The sequence below is a fragment of the Ptiloglossa arizonensis genome, unplaced genomic scaffold (assembly GCF_051014685.1).
Source record: "Ptiloglossa arizonensis isolate GNS036 unplaced genomic scaffold, iyPtiAriz1_principal scaffold0069, whole genome shotgun sequence".
NCBI classification, from domain to species: domain Eukaryota; kingdom Metazoa; phylum Arthropoda; class Insecta; order Hymenoptera; family Colletidae; genus Ptiloglossa; species Ptiloglossa arizonensis.
This window is the reverse complement of record NW_027478439.1, coordinates 333,254-340,289: the sequence shown is the minus strand read 5'-3', so window position 1 is coordinate 340,289 and position 7,036 is coordinate 333,254.

The window sequence follows — 7,036 nt, the reverse complement described above, 5'->3', positions numbered from 1 at the left end:
TTGGTCAGACGTTTGGAGCAGCAGAAGTGCGAAAAATTTCTTGTCTTCTCAACCATTTCTTAGCTTCGAACTCCCATATATCGCGAACGGATTGAACAAAGCCAAAAATTCCTATTGCACCTGAAAGTAGAAACTCTCCCGATTACAAAGGTAGGCATATTTTTTCCCTGGGCCATTCTGGATATGCGTTTGGAGCAGCAGAAATGCGCAAAATTTGTTGCCTTCCCAACCATTTCTTAGTTTCTATCTACCATATATCGCGAACGGATTGAACAAAGCCAAAAATTCCTATTGCATCTGAAAGTAGAAACTCGCCCGATTACAACGGTATGTGTATTTTTTCCCCAGGCCATTCTAGTCAAACGTTTGGAGCAGCAGAAGTGCGAAAAATTTGAAGTCTTCTCAACCATTTCTTAGATTCAAACTCCCATATCTCGCGAACGGATTGACCAAACCCAAAAATTCCTGTTGCGTCTGAAAGTAGAGACTCTCCCGATTACAACGGCATGTGTATTTTTTCCCTAGGTCATTCTGGTTAAGCGTTTGGAGCAGCAGAAGTGCGCAAAATTTGTTTGCTTCTCAACCATTTCTTAGATTCAAACTCCCATATCTCGCGAACGGATTGACCAAACCCAAAAATTACTATTGCGTCTGAAAGAAGAAACTCTCCCGATTACAATGGTATGTGTATTTTTTCCCTAGTCCATTCTGGTTAAGCGTTTGGAGCAGCAGAATTGGGAAAAATTTGTTGTCTGCTCAACCATTTCTTAGCTTCAAACTCCCATATCTCGCGAATGGATTGACCAAACCCAAAAATTCCTGTTGCGTCTGAAAGTAGGAACTCGCCCGATAACAACGATATGTGTATTTTTTCCCTAGGTTATTCTGGTTAAGCGTTTGGAGCAACAGAAGTGCGCAAAATTTGTTGTCTTCTCAACCATTTCTTAGGTTCAAACTCCCATATCTCGCGAACGGATTGACCAAACCCAAAATTTCCTGTTGCGTCTGAAAGTAGGAACTCGCCCGATTACAAAGGTATGTGTATTTTTTCCCTAGGCAATTGTGGTTAAGCGTTTGGAGCAGCAGAATTGGGAAAAATTTGTTGTCGGCTCAACCATTTCTTAGCTTCAAACTCACATATCTCGTGAACGGATTGACCAAACCCAAAAATACCTGCTGCGTCTGAAAGTAGAAACTCTCCCGATTACATCGGTATGTGTATTTTTTCCGTAAGCCACTCTGGTTAAGCGTTTGTAGCAGCAGAAGTGCGAAAAATTTATTGTCTTCTCAACCATTTCTTAGCTTCAAACTCCCATATCCCGCGAAAGGGTTGACCAAACACCAAAATTCCTATTGCATCTCAAAGTAGAAAGTCGCCCGATTACAACGGTATGTGTATTTTTTCCGTAAGCCACTCTGGTTAAGCGTTTGGAGCAGCAGAAGTGCGCAAAATTTGTTGTCTTCCCAACCATTTCTTAGCTTCAAACTCCCATATCTCGCGAACGGATTGACCAAACCCAAAAATACCTGCTGCGTCTGAAAGTAGAAACTCTCCCGATGACAACGGTATGTGTATTTTTTCCCTAGGTTATTCTGGTTAAGCGTTTGGAGCAACAGAAGTGCGCAAAATTTGTTGTCTCCTCAACCATTTCTTAGATTCAAACTCCCATATCTCGCGAACGGATTGACCAAACACAAAAATTCCTGTTGCGTCTGAAAGAAGAAACTCTCTCGATTACAAAGGTATGTGTATTTTTTCCCTAGGCAATTGTGGTTAAGCGTTTGGAGCAGCAGAAATGCGCAAAATTTGTTGCCTTCCCAACCATTTCTTAGCTTCAAACTCCCATATCTCGCGAACGGATTGACCAAACCCAAAAATACCTGCTGCGTCTGAAAGTAGAAACTCTCCCGATGACAACGGTATGTGTATTTTTTCCCTAGGTTATTCTGGTTAAGCGTTTGGAGCAACAGAAGTGCGCAAAATTTGTTGTCTCCTCAACCATTTCTTAGCTTCAAACTCCCATATCTCGCGAACGGATTGACCAAACACAAAAATTCCTGTTGCGTCTGAAAGAAGAAACTCTCTCGATTACAAAGGTATGTGTATTTTTTCCCTAGGCAATTGTGGTTAAGCGTTTGGAGCAGCAGAATTGGGAAAAATTTGTTGTCGGCTCAACCATTTCTTAGCTTCAAACTCACATATCTCGTGAACGGATTGACCAAACCCAAAAATACCTGCTGCGTCTGAAAGTAGAAACTCTCCCGATGACAACGGTATGTGTATTTTTTCCCTAGGTTATTCTGGTTAAGCGTTTGGAGCAACAGAAGTGCGCAAAATTTGTTGTCTCCTCAACCATTTCTTAGCTTCAAACTCCCATATCTCGCGAACGGATTGACCAAACACAAAAATTCCTGTTGCGTCTGAAAGAAGAAACTCTCTCGATTACAAAGGTATGTGTATTTTTTCCCTAGGCAATTGTGGTTAAGCGTTTGGAGCAGCAGAATTGGGAAAAATTTGTTGTCGGCTCAACCATTTCTTAGCTTCAAACTCACATATCCCGCGAAAGGATTGACCAAACACAAAAATTCCTATTGCATCTGAAAGTAGAAACTCGCCCGTTTACAACGGTATGTGTATTTTTTCCCTAGTCCATTCTGGTTTAGCGTTTGGAGCAGCAGAATGGAGAAAAATTTGTTGTCTGCTCAACCATTTCTTAGCTTCAAACTCCCATATCTCGCGAACGGATTGACCAAACCCAAAAATTCCTCTTACATCTGAAAGTAGAAACTCGCCCGATTACAACGGTATGTGTATTTTTCCCCTAGGCCATTCTGGTTAAGCGTTTGGATCAGCAGAATTGGGAAAAATTTGTTGTCTGCTCGACCATTTCTTAGCTTCAAGCTCCCATATCTCGCGAATGGATTGACCAAACCCAAAAATTCCTGTTGCGTCTGAAAGTAGGAACTCGCCCGATAACAACGATATGTGTATTTTTTCCCTAGGTTATTCTGGTTAAGCGTTTGGAGCAGCAGAAATGCGCAAAATTTGTTGCCTTCCCAACCATTTCTTAGCTTCAAACTCCCATATATCGCGAACGGATTGACTAAAGCCAAAAATTCCTATTGCATCTGAAAGTAGAAACTCTCCCGATTACAACGGTATGTGTATTTTTTTCCTAGGCCCTTCTGGTTAAGCGTTTGGAGCAGCAGAACTGCGCAAAATTTGTTGTGTTCTCAACCATTTCTTAGCTTCGAACTCCCATATCTCGCGAATGGATTGACCAAACCCAAATATTCCTGTTGCGTCTGGATGTAGAAACTCACCCGATTGCAACGGTATGTGTATTTATTCCCGCGGGCATTCTGGTTAAGCGTTTGGAGCAACAGCAGTGCGCAAAATTTTTTGTCTTCTCAATTATTTCTTAGCTTCAAGCTCCCATACCTCGCGAACGGATTGACCAAACCCAAAAATTACTATTGCATCTGAAAGTAGAAACTCTCCCGATTACAACGGTATGTGTATTTTGTCCCTAGGCCATTCTGGTCATGCGTTTGGAGAAGCAGAATTGCGAAAAATTTCTTGTCTTCTCAACTATTTCTTAGCTTCGAACTCCCATATCTCGCGAACGGATTGATCAAACCCAAAAATTCCTATTGCATCTGAAAGTAGAAACTCTCCCGATTACATCGGGATGTGTATTTTTTCCCTAGGCCATTCTGGATAAGCGTTAGTCGCAGCAGAAGTGCGAAAAGTTTGTGGTCCTATCAACCATTTCTTAGCTTCAAACTCCCATATCCCGCGAAAGGATTGACCAAACACAAAAATTCCTATTGCATCTGAAAGTAGAAACTCGCCCGATTACAACGGTATGTGTATTTTTTCCCTAGTCCATTCTGGTTTAGCGTTTGGAGCAGCAGAATGGAGAAAAATTTGTTGTCTGCTCAACCATTTCTTAGCTTCAAACTCCCATATCTCGCGAACGGATTGACCAAACCCAAAAATTCCTCTTACATCTGAAAGTAGAAACTCGCCCGATTACAACGGTATGTGTATTTTTCCCCTAGGCCATTCTGGTTAAGCGTTTGGATCAGCAGAATTGGGAAAAATTTGTTGTCTGCTCGACCTTTTCTTAGCTTCAAGCTCCCATATCTCGCGAATGGATTGACCAAACCCAAATATTCCTGTTGCGTCTGAAAGTAGGAACTCGCCCGATAACAACGATATGTGTATTTTTTCCCTAGGTTATTCTGGTTAAGCGTTTGGAGCAACAGAAGTGCGCAAAATTTGTTGTCTCCTCAACCATTTCTTAGCTTCAAACTCCCATATCTCGCGAACGGATTGACCAAACACAAAAATTCCTGTTGCGTCTGAAAGAAGAAACTCTCCCGATTACAAAGGTATGTGTATTTTTTCCCTAGGCAATTGTGGTTAAGCGTTTGGAGCAGCAGAATTGGGAAAAATTTGTTGTCGGCTCAACCATTTCTTAGCTTCAAACTCACATATCTCGTGAACGGATTGACCAAACCCAAAAATACCTGCTGCGTCTGAAAGTAGAAACTCTCCCGATTACATCGGTATGTGTATTTTTTCCCTAGGCCATTCTGGATAAGCGTTAGTCGCAGCAGAAGTGCGAAAAGTTTGTGGTCTTCTCAACCATTTCTTAGCTTCAAACTCCCATATCCCGCGAAAGGATTGACCAAACACAAAAATTCCTATTGCATCTGAAAGTAGAAACTCGCCCGATTACAACGGTATGTGTATTTTTTCCCTAGTCCATTCTGGTTTAGCGTTTGGAGCAGCAGAATGGAGAAAAATTTGTTGTCTGCTCAACCATTTCTTAGCTTCAAACTCCCATATCTCGCGAACGGATTGACCAAACCCAAAAATTCCTATTACATCTGAAAGTAGAAACTCGCCCGCTTACAACGGTATGTGTATTTTTCCCCTAGGCCATTCTGGTTAAGCGTTTGGATCAGCAGAATTGGGAAAAATTTGTTGTCTGCTCGACCATTTCTTAGCTTCAAGCTCCCATATCTCGCGAATGGATTGACCAAACCCAAAAATTCCTGTTGCGTCTGAAAGTAGGAACTCGCCCGATAACAACGATATGTGTATTTTTTCCCTAGGTTATTCTGGTTAAGCGTTTGTAGCAGCAGATGTACGAAAAATTTGTTGTCTGCTCAACCATTTCTTAGCTTCAAACTCCCATATCTCGCGAACGTATTGACCAAACCCAAATATTCCTGTTGCGTCTGAATGTAGAAAGTCTGCCGATTGCAACGGTATGTGTATTTATTCCCGCTGCCATTCTGGTTAAGCGTTTGGAGCAGCAGAAGTGCGCAAAATTTGTTGTCTTCTCAACTATTTCGTAGCTTCAAGCTCCCATATCTCGCGAAAGGATTGACCAAACCCAAAAATTCCTGTTGCGTCTGAAAGTAGAAACTCGCCCAGATACAAAGGTATGTGTATTTTTACCTAGGCCATTCTGGTTAAGCGTTTGGAGCACCAGAAGTGCGCAAAATTTGTTGCTTCTCAACCATTTCTTAGATTCAAACTCCCATATCTCGCGAACGGATTGAACAAACCCAAAAATTACTACTGCGTCTGAAAGAAGAAACTCTCCCGATTACAAAGGTATGTGTATTTTTGCCCTAGTCCATTCTGGTTAAGCGATTGGAGCAGCAGAATTGGGAAAAATTTGTTGTCTGCTCAACCATTTCTTAGCTTCAAACTCCCATATCTCGCGAATGGATTGACCAAACCCAAAAATTCCTGTTGCGTCTGAAAGTAGAAACTCGCCCGATAACAACGATATGTGTATTTTTTCCCTAGGTTATTCAGGTTAAGCGTTTGGAGCAACAGAAGTGCGCAAAATTTGTTGTCTTCTCAACCATTTCTTAGCTTCAAACTCCCATATCTCGCGAACGGATTGACCAAACCCAAAAAAAAAATTCCTGTTGCGTCTGAAAGTAGGAACTCGCCCGATAACAACGGTATGTGTATTTTTCCATAGGTTATTCTGGATAAGCGTTTGGAGCAACAGAAGTGCGCAAAATTTGTTGTCTCCTCAACCATTTCTTAGCTTCAAACTCCCATATCTCGCGAACGGATTGACCAAACACAAAAATTCCTGTGCGTCTGAAAGAAGAAACTCTCCGATTACAAAGGTATGTGTATTTTTTCCCTAGGCAATTGTGGTTAAGCGTTTGGAGCAGGAGCAGAATTGGGAAAAATTTGTTGTCGGCTCAACCATTTCTTAGCTTCAAACTCACATATCTCGTGAACGGATTGACCAAACCCAAAAATACCTGCTGCGTCTGAAAGTAGAAACTCTCCCGATTACATCGGTATGTGTATTTTTTCCCTAGTCCATTCTGGTTTAGCGTTTGGAGCAGCAGAATGGAGAAAAATTTGTTGTCTGCTCAACCATTTCTTAGCTTCAAACTCCCATATCTCGCGAACGGATTGACCAAACCCAAAAATTCCTCTTACATCTGAAAGTAGAAACTCGCCCGATTACAACGGTATGTGTATTTTTCCCCTAGGCCATTCTGGTTAAGCGTTTGGATCAGCAGAATTGGGAAAAATTTGTTGTCTGCTCGACCATTTCTTAGCTTCAAGCTCCCATATCTCGCGAATGGATTGACCAAACCCAAAAATTCCTGTTGCGTCTGAAAGTAGGAACTCGCCCGATAACAACGATATGTGTATTTTTTCCCTAGGTTATTCTGGTTAAGCGTTTGGAGCAACAGAAGTGCGCAAAATTTGTTGTCTCCTCAACCATTTCTTAGCTTCAAACTCCCATATCCCGCGAAAGGGTTGACCAAACACAAAAATTCCTATTGCATCTCAAAGTAGAAAGTCGCCCGATTACAACGGTATGTGTATTTTTTCCGTAAGCCATTCTGGTTAAGCGTTTGGAGCAGCAGAAGTGCGCAAAATTTGTTGTCTTCTCAACCATTTCTTAGATTCAAACTCCCATATCTCGCGAACGGATTGACCAAACCCAAAAATACCTGCTGCGTCTGAAAGTAG